This window comes from Leuciscus leuciscus, assembly GCF_965113295.1.
Source record: "Leuciscus leuciscus genome assembly, chromosome: 8".
Taxonomy (NCBI): domain Eukaryota; kingdom Metazoa; phylum Chordata; class Actinopteri; order Cypriniformes; family Leuciscidae; genus Leuciscus; species Leuciscus leuciscus.
The window spans coordinates 22,564,405-22,578,027 of record NC_138732.1 but is presented as its reverse complement, the minus strand read 5'-3'; the positions used below and the strand labels follow the sequence as shown (position 1 = coordinate 22,578,027).

General features: G+C 36.7%; 1 long non-coding RNA gene across 1 annotated transcript in view; it reads right to left on the bottom strand.

Annotated features, from left to right (window-relative positions):
• Positions 1-13,623, bottom strand: part of LOC309504277 — a 503,575-nt gene that overhangs the window by 171,813 nt on the left and 318,139 nt on the right. The gene's annotated exons all lie outside the window — the stretch shown is intronic.

Sequence of the window (13,623 nt, the reverse complement as noted above, 5' to 3'; positions counted from 1 at the left end):
ATATGTCTGCAAGATGTTAGTTGTCTGACCTCTAGCTACTGAGCTTCTAAATAAAACCACACTTGACCCTAAGATCCAATGGTTTTCATTGAGGTCCTTAACTGGCTTAATGTGTAAGTAATCTCTTGTGATCCTCTGAATTAGTGTCTGTATTAGAGAGGAGAGCTCGGTGTGAAACCACAGGTCACCGTCAGGGTCAGCAGCTTGTGGAGAACTATAGGCCACATACACACTGAAAAGTTTCAGGAGTGACAACCACATTTAAATACGGGAATGAATCCATTCAATTATAATTGAGTGTGTGTGTGTGTACTGAAGAGGATTAAGCTTTAAAAGGTGAATTCACAACAGAATTTGGAACTTGACCCAAACAAGCTTTTCATTGTTTCTTTTAAGAGATTGAATATGTCATAGCTTGAATGTTTTCTATCAACAACTTTATAGTGTCCATTGTGCCACAGCTTTCACTGTCACATAAATTGTTTCACTAACAGCTTGATTTATGACACCTTTCCTAATCAAAAGTATACATTTAAGTTTCTAGCGCTGCCAAGTGTGACGTCAGTGACAACATTTGATTTATCTGTGACTGACAACCAGACTAAAAACCTTTTGTATTATACTATAAACCCTTTTAAAAACAACATGTCTGGTACTTCCTGGTTAAGAGATTGCCTAACACTTCCAATGAATGCTAAGAAATGTAATGCTAAGAAGACAACATTTTAGGAGGTTTGATGTTTAAAAAAATATTATCCAAAGCAACAGCTACATTTGTTTGCAGGCCGGAGTTCACAACCCCCCCACCCCCCTCTTTTTGTTTACAAGCTTTTGTAAAAAAAAAAAAAACAGAAAAAAAGGTTTGATAAATATAAATTAACTTGTCTAATCATAGCTTGTGCTATTTTTATGTTCAGCTGCATCTCTGGGAAAATTTTACAGAGGTTATTATTATTCTTTTTTTCTCTGTTTGTTTTGAGGTCCATGAACCATCTTGTAGGATGAGGGCCAAGCAACAGCCAGAAGCAAAAGACATGACGTGGCCCTTTCCACATATAATGAGGGGTTCCCTGTCTACAAAAACAGGCATCGCCGATTTCTTCGGCATGTATGTTTTTCTCATTTGGAAACAAAGACCTTGGTTGCAGAGCTCTGACTCATCCCAACTTGATTTGCTGATTTCGGTTTCCCCTGTGAGTACAAGAGGGAACAGGGAAGAACCAGATACAACTGGTTTTCAACTGTTTTGTAACTGAAAAGAGTCTTGGAGGGAGAACAGTATATGAACTATACCAACAGAATAATCATAGATGTACTATGAATTGTATGGTATTTAGTTGTAGTTGTTTTGTGTGTGTGTGTGTGTGTGTGTGTGTGTGTGTGTGTGTGTGTGTGTGTGTGTGTGTGTGTGTGTGTGTGTGTGTGTGTGTGTGTGTGTGTGTGTGTGTGTGTGTGTGTGTGTGTGTGTGTGTGTGTGTGTGTGTGTGTGTGTGTGTGTGTGTGTGTGTGTGTGTGTGTGTGTGTGTGTGTGTGTGTGTGTGTTTGTGTATGCATGTTTGTATGTATGTATGTAAAAAGCCTCAATAATAATATGTTTTATTATTATTATTATTATTATTATTAGGGTAAATTAAGCATTTAAAAAAAACCAGATACATTGTAAAAAATATAAAATAAAAAAGAACAATTCTAAATTGTAAATAAAATAGATTATTGTAGTATATTGTACAATAATTTTTTTATTTTTTTTTATTTCAACTTTTCAACTTAAAAATGTGATGTTTTATTTAATGTTACCTGCCATTTCTTTGTAATTGTAAAATTTACTAGTAATATCTGAGTAAAAATAGTTTGTACACCATTTCTTTCAATACACTAGTAATTACTAGCAAATTTCATAAATACAAATAAATGGCAGGTAACGCATTGAATAAAACATTAAATTGTTGAAAACTAAATATAGCATAGGCCTATTATTTTTATTATTATTGTAGAATTAAAAAAATGTAAATGTATAGATAAGAAGATATAAATAGTTACTGCTGGAAAAAAAACAAGCAGTCTTCCTTTTTGACAAACATTTTTGTTTACGTAGCCCTTTCTCTAAATTTAAGGACCATTAATCGAGAGGACTAAGTAAGGAAATGTAGGAAAGTGACTCATGGGTAAAAGTGTCAAATATTGACCAAATTTAGAAATCATACGCCTCACCTGTTTATTTAGCCGTATTCTCTGGGAGCCCTGCCCAGGAAGGCCATTTAAATGAGCCATTGTGAGTGGCCGGAGTGAAAAATGAATGAATTTGCTGTACCAGCATCCCACTGAAAACACATCAGGCAATAACGTCTAAAATATCTCATGCAGAAGTATGACATAATGTTTTACTTTTGGTTTTCTGTGGTAATGTGGGTGTGGGGAGTGGTGGTATGACATCTTGGGCAGCCAGTAATCTTTGTCGATCTGTGTGACTCGTGTTGCTATAACAGCCAATGACTGCGATGGTAACGGCTGATGCAAAAATGTTTTTTTCTCTCCCCAAGACTCAGTTTTGCTGTGGTTTTGACAGAGGAAACTGAGTTGAGGGTGGAGTGGCCTATTTGAAACGCATCGAAAGACATGTGCTTTTGATAAATGAGAAATACAATTTTAAGGACACATATTAAAGTTATGTTCATAGTTAATGAGTAAGATTTAGTACAAGTAGCAAAAAAACAAACAAAAAATATATATAATAATTTGCATTACAATAGTGCCATCCCTCATTTTGTTGTGTTGTGCACTTGCACAATATACAATGAAAAGCACATGGCAAAAACGTGTCAAATTTGCATGCCCGTCCTCTCGAAAGACTGCGTGTGCGTCATCAGGGCCAGCCACTTCCTGCTTCACTTCCCCCGTCTGTGTTTACAGTTACTTTGCATTACCATGGAAACAGCCCCCTTGCCTACAAAGAAAGAAAAAAAATCATCCGACATAATCGCGCCGTTTAGGAAACTCTTATTCGTGTTAGTCTATCCTGTCAAGATGCATTGAACGCTGACCTGAATTCCTGCCGCTTTCAAAGAAACCAGACCTTGAAATCTTCCCCAGACTTTGCACCTGTTTTAATTGACAGATTTCTGTTGTCAGTTTTAGGATAATAAAGGCATCTTTATTTATGTTCTTCCTGGGCCTAAGTGAGACTTTTCCCCACCCATGGTCTGTATCCTTTTTAGATGTCAGGGCATGAACACTTAATGTGGAGTTGGTGGGGTGGTGGGCGGCGTTGGCTTATGGCAGGCTAATTGTGGACAGCTTATCTCATTCAATCTGTTGTGAGCTATGCAATAGAGTGACGCCACATTCGTTATGTTTATAGCCAGTGTTGTTAGTGTTGTCCACCCACATCATACACTGTATATGGAAAGAAATGAGTGCATGAGTTTAGAAATTGTGGTGCTGTTTTTCCAATGCATCCTCTGGACTTTGTACATTAGAAACATCTGTTTGGTTATAAGCCTTAAATCAAACATCAAACATTGTGTTTGGTGAGCCTTTTTACCAGAAATGACCAAATATGTGGACTAATGTTGCATAAAGGGATAGTACACCAAAAAACAAAATCAGTTTTTTTTTTTCATAGAACACAAAAAGAGCCATTTAAAATGATGTCCAAGCTGCTCTTTTCCACACTGTGAAAGTGAATGGTGACTACAGCTTATAGTTTTAAGAGTTATGACTTCCTCACACAAAGCTATTACTTTAGAAGACTTGTTGAAATATAGTGAATGATTTATTTGGACTACTTTAATGGTGTGTTTATGGTCCCCTAGAGTTTGGCAGCCCCTGGTCACCATTCACTTTCATTTTATGGAAGAAATCAGCATGAAAATTCTTCGGTATAGTATTGTATATAAACTCAAATATGTTTAGTACAAAAATTCTCCTTTTGTGTTTTATAGAAGAAAGTCAGTCAATTTGAATGACATGAAGGTGAGCAAATTCTGACAGCCTTTCAGCACCATCCAAAAACTGAAAAAGACATTGCGTCGATTAACGCTTTCTCTTTTAGGAAAGTACCCGGTTTTCCTGTAAATGGTTAATATTTCCTCAAACTCACATGATGTGTGGTATTCACAGTTCTGTCACATTACAGTCATATTTTATGTGGTTAGAAAAACACAGTCATGTTACTTTGCAGAACTGTTTGATCCTACGTTGTTTACACAGGAAGTCATAGATAGATTATTAATTACTCCAGGAATTCTGCCAGGTGACGTTGTTGCATTGCCTTACATGGTGTGGGATCATGTTAATGTTTGCTCTTTGAAAACGGTGTCCTTTTTACCTGAGGTATATCTGTACGCTCTGAGCTTAAGAGACAGGAATAACAGGTGCTGGCGTGAGTTCTTCCAGGCTCCTTTGATTAATGGTTAATCTCTGATCTCACACATGAAGTCCACAAACCGAAGTCGACGTGTTTACTCTCGTTGTCATGTCTCTCTCCGTTGACAAATGGATGACTTTGTCCTTTCAAGGACATTATAATGTATCCTCTATTTGCAGTTTGCAGTCTTGTTAATGTTACATAGCTGCCATGACAATGTGTAACAGGGTCCATTTCCGTTTTACAACAGAATGAAATGAAACGTGCCAGCTTTCTTGCCACCAGTGTCCGATACTTTAAGGCCTTATGCAAACTGCTAACCTTCAACATCTTAACACATTATAACCATTATAAATCTATGCGAAATTAAATTCACTGTTTCATTAAATTCTAAAAACTTAAAAAATAACTTTTTTATTTGATTTCAGTCATTAATATTGGCAAAGGCAGAGTTTAAAGATTACAGACTCCAAAATAAATAAATATGTAAATAAATAAACAACTGAAATAATGAATTAACTTTAAGTTGGGCAGGAGTCACTTTGTAAGAGAGGCCTGTTTCTGCTAAAGAATAAAAGTAATTGTGAGGTTTAAAATAACACACACTGATATAAACTCACAGATTATTGGACTTGTTTCCATGCGTTTTAGAAGCACAAAATAAAAATAAAAAAACAGTACCATTCAAAAGTTTGAGTTTTTGAAAGAAGTTTCTTTTGATCATCAATGCTACATTTATTTGATAAATACAATAAAACAGTCATATTGTGAAATATCATTTCAATTTTTATTTCAATTAATTTGAAATGAAAATTTCAGTGATTTTTAGCATCATTAGCCTACTCCAGTTTTCAGTGTCTTATGATCCCTCAGAAATCATTATAATATGCTGATTTGCTGCTCAAGAAACATTTCTTGTTTTTATCAATGTTGAAAACAGTTGTGCTACTGATTTTTTAAAACTGTGATAGTTTTAAAAAAAAAAACTATTAATTACTAATAATTAAATAAAGTCTCGACCACAAACTTTTGAACATAGTGTAAGTTCAACAAAACCATCTAAAATAGTTTCCATGCACAATAACACTCATGTTATTATAACAGTTACGTAAGCTTTTAGACTCTCAATCACAATCAGTTACTGATCAAAAGCACCCACACATTAATTCTTCTTTACCTCATCTTGTTTGCCCTGCTTTTTAGGGGAGTTTCGAAAACAATAAACATGCACTTTTTTTAACCTCCTCTGTGTTGTAAATTTATTCTGAAGTGATATAATGAAGAGCTTAATTCCTCTAAAAACCAACTGGCCAAAGAAAAAAAAAAGGAAGTGCTTCATACAAGAAGATAATATTGTATGACACAACTGGTTGTCTGGGTGTACAGTACACTAACACTACACCATTGTGTGTATTCAGTGTAGATAAGTGTTGTTATCAGTTGCCTGGTAACACAGCAGCATCTCTTTTTGTGTGTGGTGACTCAAAATACATGACTACAGACAGCCACGCGTCGATGGAATGACGAAAATCTACTTGATGAAATCAAGTTGAAATCTGTCAAATGTACAAACAGTTTCATTCTCGTATTAGCTATTGTCATGGTAATATTACTATTACTTGTTGCAAAAAATAGCGCTTGTCTCTTATTCGACTTGTGTCGGTACATCTGCAGTCACTGCTTTAAATTGTGTTGCAAGACCTTTAACATGGCACTTACACAGGTGAATGAACATGTCAAACTCCATTTGCTCTAAACAGCCCGCACATGTCTTTGAGTGTCTATGTGTAGCCGCATTTGCTATACTTTCGCTCAGGAAATACAAGCCTCCTGCGACACAGATTTTAATTAGCATTAGATAAGACTTCCTGCTTGGAGGACAAGGCTTATATGCTACAGGATTGTCTTGAGTGTCTCTCTAGCCATGATACACTTAATCACATGTCCCCAGTTTAGTTGAAGGTGCTGCAATTTTTTTTTAAAGGAATAGCTTGCAGGAAAAGTCCCTATTTCCTGACAGATATCATCACTAAAATAGGCGTTCAGAGATATTGGCTCTGTCTGTGAACTGTAGGCTTTATAAACAACAATATATATTGTTGCCCTTTAAGTACAATCAACTTGGATGTTTAAGTAATTTCAACTTAAATTACATTAGTTGATAATAAGCAAAACGGCTATCTTCGCTGAAAGAACCTTTGAGTGCAATTTAGTTCTGCGCTAAAAGGAAATGCTGAATTATTTTTTTTTTTTTTTTTTTTTAAGTGTGTTTTTAAATACTGTCTTATTGTGGACAAATAGTATAGACACGTAGGACATTTTTGAGAGTGAGAAGTGAATGTACTCATGTTTAGTTGATCACTCCCACCTGCCTCCCTTAAAAACCACAAATGCTGACCTTCTGACAATGTCGTTGACCAATCAAGCAGACAGGAATTTCACTATGAAAAATTTAAGATAAGGGAAATATGCTTTCCAGGTAAGAGTGTAATCAAATCCCTCTTCAGGGAAATTGCTTCTTTGAGGCATGAGGTCTCCATTCTGTTTGCAGTAGAGCAATCAAAGTGATCAAATGAGTCACCCAAGACAATATAACCAAATTTTCCATAAACAAGACATCATGCTGACAGAAAATGAGGTTTATAAATGGGTTTATTGGACGCGTTGTATAACATCTGTACGTGACATCCATCCATGTACTGTATCTGTGTGAGTTTGCATGTATTCTTTTGTTTGCATCACTGATGCCACTCCTGTCTCGTCGGCCGCTTTGTCGTATTGTAGCCTACTTTGCAAAACAGTATTTTTTTTTTCATGTCATTACCCTTGACTTGTTGTTCCTACCTGTCAGAAAGAGACAGCAACCTGAGCCCTCAAACTAGACCTACGGCAAATCTGCAAAAAGAAACCTATGTCTGTTCACACTTCATAACCAGATGAAATTCACAGGCTGTTTCAAGACAGCACTGTCACAGTAAGCTAAACATATATTATGGTCTTACTGGACTGGTGCCTAAGGCCTGTTTCACACCACATGTGCGAGCAGTATTTATTTTGGTGCCCGTTTTAACAGGTTACAGCATTCACACTGCACGCACGAGCAGTCAAATGCTGTTTATCTGGAGTCAAGGAGTTTCACCGCTGAGCCTATTTTGCTGCACTCAGCAGAAAAAATGCACTATAAACATATTCATCAACATGATATTTTACAATATAGGCTTTATGAAGCGATATAAAGTATTGTTGTGAATTTCTCACCCATTAGTGAAACAAAAACACATTGTTTTCAGTAAATCTGACTTAATATTTGCCATGCTTGTGTGTGAAGGCCTTATGTGACAACAGACACTGAAAAAAGTTACTTAGTTTTTACAAAGTTGGAAACTAATTAGATTTATTTAATTCACTAAAGCCGGGTCCACGCTGCGATTTATAATAGTCCTTTGCGAATGTTGCTTGTCAGACTGTACGAACATGATCCCCGATGTAATCCATGTCACACTATAGGATCTCATTTGTCATTATTGTCAGACTGTAGTCAAGACGCGACACAGACGCATGCAAGAAGACTCGTCCGGAGATTTACATCATCAATCCGTGACACGTTCGGTGACTGTGAGCTGCATTACATGCAGGATTCAAAATGGTGGCTTGCAAACAAAAAAAATATCTAGCGTTAATTTTGATTATTGTTTGTGGGCGATATGACCAACATCTTATATCACGATATGAGTAAATTAATATTACAATAACGACACATTTCACAATATAGTCATCTTTGCTTTATAATATTTATATAAAACAAACTGTATACCATAGACATTTCACATTTCTTGTCACCAATGTCAATATCACAAAAAAAAACTAATTCTTGAAAAGAACAATGGAAAAAAGGAAGACAATTTTTGTAGAGCAAGTGGTGTTTTTTGTTGTCTCGCTAATTGAGCCATCAGGTTCTGCGATCCTATTGGTTTTTTATTTGTCATTGGAGAAGTCACACTGCAGGACTGTGCGTCAAATCTTCTAACACTGGCAGAATTTCATTGGAAGTTAAATTTGTATCGCAACGGTCATTAATCAACTATCGCCAAACATGTCAAACTAGCGATCAAAGACTTCTGATTTTGGATGAGAGAAATCTTTTAACATTCTCAACATTTGTCTCAGATGGCCAAATCGTGGCCAAAATCGTACAGTGTGGACCCACTGGTCTTTTATTTTTATTTTGGTCATTTGTTTTTGTGTGCGTGTGTTGGGTGCTTTGTGTCCTTTTAAAAAACATAGTTTGTTGTTTTACACACAGGTGCACTGGACTAAATAAAATACAACATTTTACCATTGAAATTCCTTCTATTTTTGGCTATTCTTGACAATAGCCCACCACTCTCTTTCAGCAAGAATGCACAGTCATTGTTTTCAGTAATAATAGGTGCGCACATGGGGGAAAAAGATATAAAAATAACAAATAGCTAGCAACTTGAAAAGCAAATGTGCCTGTTTCAATGGTGTCATAAAGATGGCTGTCTTTACGGCCTCGGATCATTTCTTTAGCCCTGGCAGCATATGAGTACTTTCAGTTCTTCCAGACTCCATAGGGAATAGTGTGTTCATGCCCATGTTAAGAAGCTGCAGAGCTGTGCTTCCCAACAGGAATTTATATAATCTGTCACTGGATGTTCCTTACTGTTGTGTACAAGTCTTGCCAAGTCCTGGTCTAGTCATTCAAAGGTCTTACTTTAGGTCCTGACTCAGCCTGGTAAAAAAAACTAAGGGAAAATCTCAAGGCTATGAGTGGTCTCACAGCCTGGTGTAGTCTATATTTAGACAAAACAACCAATTTATATATATATATATATATATATATATATATATATATATATATATATATATATATATATATATATATAAATTGGTTGCATATACAATATATATATGCAAATAAATGTGTTAATCTGGTGGCAGTCTCCTATTCATTTTAATTGATCAGTGTGTTATTGTGTTTTTTCAGTCCATAATGCTTTTTGTTCACTAAGAAACAGCAATGCAAATAATGAATCAGATTTTTTTTTTTTTCAGCAAATATGGGACAGTCTTTAGTCTTACGCAAACACTCCGTACACCCATACAACCTTTTATAGTGAAGAGGTTTCTGGGATGGCCAGCATGACTCACTGATGACTTTTTATTTCCCTCTCTCTGTCTCACCCTCCGGTACGGACTCTTCACACCATAGTTGCCATGGTGACTCTGGTTGTATGCAAATAAACAGACAGGGGATCTGTTGAACTTGGAGAATGATGAAAATAGATTTCATCAGGCGCGGCCTGGTTGATGAGTGGTGCTGGCTAAGCCACACTGTGGTAGTTGAGGCTGCTTGCACTTCACCTCCAGCCAGGCTGAGTGAGCTTTTCCCAGCCTCACTCCCAGAGCGAAGTGGGTCAGGTCCTGGCCGCAAAGGGCATTCCTGCTAAGCACAGATGTGTGTCACAGGAGGTACAAGGCCCCTGGGATTTAACACCAAACTGTAGGCTGCCTCAGCAAGTCCTGGGAAAAATGCATGGTCAGCGTTTCACGCATAAACTTTACCTTATGTGTAAAATCCGTAAAATGGTTTTAAAAGACTTTAAGTCCTAGTAAAGATGGAGCGCCCACACAGATGTGGGTTATGTAATATTAAATGTAATTCCTTAATCCAATAGTAACCTGTAGTATGCTTTGAGCGGAGTCCTTAGCAGCTGAAATAATACACAACGGGCACCGAGGCGGTAGGAGACACCTCCTTCTGTGCACAGCTCGAGGCGACATGGCGCTAACACCAATATTCCAGATGTAATGAGGCCATTTGAAATATAAAGTATAACTGGTTGATTCACCTCTCCCATGAACCTTTAATGAGAACTACGATCACTGGTGAGTTCCCACTGCCCTATCAAACTGATAAGAAAAACAAATGAAAACATCCCCCGCTGTCACTTACACATCTGTGCTTTCCAATAGTGTGAGAATGCTTTTTTTTTTTTTTTATGTTTATTTTGAGCAAAACCACTATAATTACCCATATTATATATATTATAATATGTTGGTCACATATTGGTCACATAGATGTTGGTCACATATATATATAATAATATGGGATTGGGATTGCTCAAGTAGAACAATGAAGGAATCATTGATCAATCATTGTTCAATCACTTTGAACTATTCGCAAATAATATTTGCATTTATTTTCATTTAAGTATGCACACATATAATTTTATTTGTATGCATAATAATGTAAAAATGTAAAATGTTTCTTGTCTCGTCACACTCAGTAAGGAATTACATGAATCTCGCAAATTTTCAATTCAAAACGGCTGTATTTGGAAAAAGATAGGCGAGTAGTTTGCATCATGGATGTTACTGTCAGTTGTTGTTTCGCTATTTAAACTTTACCTCACTCTTTCAACATTAACTGATCCTTTCTGCTGGAATTTGTTCTGATTATGTGAACAGAAAACCCGCCTACTTTGATTTGATTGGCCATCTTCAGGCGTGGCCAATCGAAGACATATATATATATATATATATATATATATATATATATATATATATATATATATATATATATATATATATATATATATACTGTATATATATATATGTACTGTATATATATAGCCCATTACGAGTGTTGTGTGTGTTTTCTACAATACCTCAGCAGAGCTGACAGCTGGCTGGTAACTTTGTACATTTGTCTTATCACTGTCTGGGTCAAAGGTCAAGTACACCTCACTCTACAGCCTCTGCAAAGCTCTCCGGCTATCTAACTTTCCAGCTCACTAATTAAGCTGCTACTTCATTATGCTGAACTATAACATTGCTAATGGAAGGGAGATATGTTATATTTGTATGTTTTAGTGTAACCCAGGTGCAACAGTGGATTTTGATCCTAGTGTTTCCATGCTTCAGGGTATGATGGATGGCTCGAAGTTAGGGCATTGTTGATAAATAATACAAGTCTCATGGTCTTTTGACTCGATATGAACAGGCAGGGCTTATAAAGCCACAACATGTGACTGTACCAGTACGTCTAGAGTGTCTACCAGGCACTCTACAACTGCCTATACAAATATGAAAGCATGACAAACGTTATTTGCGCTGGGTTCAGAGGGTACACTCCAATCAAATAGATTTTGCCCTTTTGATTTTGTCATTCTGGTGTCATGCACACAAAACTGTTTCACATTCTGCACGTACCTGTACCACAGTCTTTTTATATCAAAGCAGTTCCTGTGAATATAAAAGAAAACTCTGTTATGAGGATCTAGACAAACAGACAGATGGATATTTTTCGGATGGATGGGTGGATGGCGTTAAACGTATCGTAGTTGATCCGTACGTACCAGGCAATTTTAACCACCATAGAATGAAAGCGTCTCCTTGCACTTGAATGGACACATACACACAAAATTATGTCAAAATACTCGTCTCTGCGAATATTTTCATAAACACAGTCAGTTATGTCTTAAGTGAAAGTAAACAGTTGAGAAAGAAATTGGATGTGTATCATTATATTGGACTTAAAGTGTGCTTTATGTAATAAATGGAAAGCAAACTTACCTAAAATGTTTTATCTTTCTTGCTGAAAAAAAGCTAAACATTTTACCAAAGCAAATATGCAATCCGTGGTTTAAAAACCATAATATGATCCGAATTGCGAGTTGTATGATCCGTTGAACCAATAATGGATTTTTGTTTTTTTGTTTTTATCTCTGAAATTTCCAGAGAGTTGCATAATTTCTAATCTTTTTTTTTTTCTTTTTTTTTTTTACATGAACGCATTTTGTAATCTATGGCTAACTGCTAAGGAATTGAGGATTTTTTTTTTTTTCTTGCAAAAGATCAGTAGTGCTGAAAGGAATTTTCCAAAGCTTGTGGGAACTGCTTGGGACTGTTACTTATTAGTTTTTGTAATCAGTTTAGTCAACATGATCCTTGCAGCTTTAATAGGCATTCAATTCTCAAAAGTGCAATCGCTTCTCATTTCTCAGTATGTTTCTCTGGGATTCGGTGTCGATCTATTTGTGCACCAGCAGGCTGTAGATCATCACCTCTGCGTACCACAGATATAATCCATCTGGAATGATGGAAAAAGAGCCAACCTATATTTGAAAGCATTTTGCATACATCCACAAGATAAAGTCCATAGAAGACTATGATTGCAAAACAGCTCAGTGATCAAAGGCTTTGCGTTTCCTCCTCATGCCTTCTGCAAATGCCATGAGATGTCTGGACTTGGGTCATTTCATCTGGTCAGTGGGTAGCCACATAAACATTTGCAAAGGAAATCCTGGCAGGCTTGTGTTCTTCTAGGTGTCACCCTTCTTTATTACAGCTCTTTCCATAGTGTTAACCTGCCCCACCACATGCTGCCCAATTACAGTTGAAAGTAAGTCACTTGTGACAGTTGTGTGAAGAGTGGCTGCTGCTGGACACAGTTTAGCATGCAGACTGAGACCTAAAATGGATGTTTATAGTTTTATGGGTTTTTTTGTTTAGTTTTTTGCCCAACAGTGCATGACCAGTGTTAGCTAGCTACAATTACTGCACACAAATGGCTTTATCTTATGTTAAAGGTATAGCGGAGGATTTTCTTTTTCCGGGTGGGTAGCCTATACTATTGGTCCACCTAAGTGTCAATCATTCTGGTGATATGTTTACGTAAGGCCGTCGAACGTGCTCGTCCTTTCTGCGCATGCGCACTTTCAGGTGTATATGTGTGGTGAGCTATGGTTTCAGCCATTCATTGAAGCTCGCCGTTCTCACCGGGTTTTTTCAAAATGTCTGAGGGTCGCAAGAGAAAAAGTGTCTACGAATTGTATGACAAGAAGAGAAAGGCCTCTGAAGAAAGAAACAAGACCAGTGTTTTTGGGAGAATATTTCACACGCTGGCATGCGCTAAAAGCACAGGTTGGGCTTCCCACTGATGCCTCAGTCGCGAAGTTTCTACTCGACAGGTAAAGTTTGGCATGCTATTTGGAGAAATCCATTTAAAATCACTAGTAAAAGTTAATGTAAGCTATGATTAGCGATGCTAGCGTTAAAATAGGCGTTCCCTCTTGGGAGCAGGTAGAGTGTTGCGCATGTGCATTTTTTCAAAAAGTGGAGAGAGCGGTTCTTTTCAAAAATTCGGGAAAATCCTCCGCTATACCTTTAAATAATTGAGCTATTTCGAGTTGATAAGATTTGTTAATGTTTTTAAACAGTCTTTTACTGAA